The sequence below is a fragment of the Maylandia zebra genome, linkage group LG19 (genome assembly GCF_041146795.1).
Source record: "Maylandia zebra isolate NMK-2024a linkage group LG19, Mzebra_GT3a, whole genome shotgun sequence".
In the NCBI taxonomy this organism is placed as follows: Eukaryota; Metazoa; Chordata; class Actinopteri; order Cichliformes; family Cichlidae; genus Maylandia; species Maylandia zebra.
Window position 1 is genome coordinate 13,778,810 of NC_135185.1, and position 1,773 is coordinate 13,780,582.

The 1,773-nt window shown below is 50.4% G+C and overlaps 1 long non-coding RNA gene across 1 annotated transcript; it reads left to right on the top strand.

Moving 5' to 3' along the window:
* Positions 1-521: 521 nt before the first annotated feature.
* On the top strand, positions 522-1,136 carry LOC143413920 (uncharacterized). The gene is made up of 3 exons (XR_013094483.1): positions 522-688; positions 783-900; positions 990-1,136. It is a non-coding gene; the product is annotated as an uncharacterized LOC143413920 (long non-coding RNA).
* Positions 1,137-1,773: the final 637 nt, after the last annotated feature.

Here is a 1,773-nt window from a genome sequence, read left to right on the forward strand (position 1 = left end):
GCAGCTCCCCCACCCCCTCATCCACACACCCCCACTCCCCTCCCTCCAGAATTCCCAGGTAACAACCCAATTTACATATGAATGACTAGCCAATTTAGCTTCCACTTGCCTGAAGCTAAAGCTTAGCTAAAAGCCTACCAGCCATTTGGCTGCTCTCCGGGTTTTAAAGGTAGAAAAGCCAAATGGCTGGGCTCTGGGCCTTCCTAGTGTTAGACCACACCCCTTCTCATTACAGAGATGCACATCACCTAATATGCTTAATTGGTAGTAGGCTTTCGAGCCTATACAGCTTGGAGTAAGACAACATGCATGAAGAGGACGATGTGGACAAAATACTCATTTGCCTAATAATTCTGCACTCCCTGTATATATATATATATATATATATATATATATACACATGCATGCATCTATTGTTATTATTATTTGTTTGGGATTTGCTCCAAAAAGGACAGTCAACACAGGCCACAGGTGGTGGACCCAGAATCAGTCCCACCCAGTGTTAGGAGGTGGTGGGTAGGTGTATTGTTGTTGTTTGGGTTTTGTTTTCCTTTTTGGTTATAGGTAGGCGAGGCTGGGCTTGATGGCATTCCAACACACCTGCGACGCATCGGACGTCATCAGTGAGCGCTCTTAGGGAGCTGAGTCACGGACGTCTGGTGTCGGAGTATTGTCGCTGTCACAAGTGGTAACTAGTCAGCACAGGCTGCATCTGTTGATTTTACGCTGTGGAGCTGTATGTTTTAAAGGATCCACGTTTCACCTACTTTTCTTTGTCTTAGCCTGTTCCATCGCCTGCCCGCCTACCTAGGATTTTGTGTTGACTATTGTGGATCCGCGACGGAGTGCTACGTACCATCAGGCGGCGTTCACCGCAGCGGCTGTGGTTTGGGTGGTCAAGTAAGCTCTCCAACTCTCTCCGTCCACTTGTGTTTAACGTTCGGCTATCAACGGTATGTCATAAGCCCTGTTTTGTTCCCTGTTGTCAGGTAGCTCCGGTGCGTCTGCTGCCTACCTGCATGCTTCGGCTCCGTCTCATCGCCTCGGTGTTTACCTCCTGGCACATTTTTATTTATCACTGTATATAGCCCCTTCCCTTGTAAATATTCCCCCTTACTCGTGTATATAAAAACTTGCATCACTAACTATTCTGCGTCCGTGTGTGTTTCTGCCACGTAATCCATCTGTGTAATCCAGCCCACCTAACAGAATACTCCGACCATTTTTGATGGATTCGGCAGAACACACAGGTCCCGCGTCCGGCGATTTACTCCAGAAACACGAGGAGTCTCTGTCTAGTTTGTCTCGGCAGTTGGCAGCGTCCGAGCAATGGGCAGGCCGGGTCAATGAGACCCTGTCGGCCATTCAAGAGACTTTGGCTCGGTTAGTTCCTCCTACTGCTCCCGCTGTTCCTGCTCCCCCGCCCGTTCCATCTGCCTCACTGAGTGTGGGCTCTGTTCGTGACCCCGCTCCCCCGGCTCTGGTGCCTTTTACGGGAGAGTTGGGCCGTTGCGGGGGTTTTTTGATTCAGGTTTCTCTGCTTTTTCAGCGATATCCCCAAGCGTTTTCCAATGATGCTGTTAAGATTTCTCATGTTATCGGTGCCCTTCGTGATCGTGCTTTGGACTGGGCCGAGTCTTATCTCGCTCTGCATCCCGTGGAGACTGTCACGTATGAGCAGTTTGTTCGGGATTTTAAGGCGGTATTTCACCACCCCCTGCGCTCGGATGAGGCCGCGCGGCAATTGCACGGGCTCCGCCAAGGGGGCCGGTC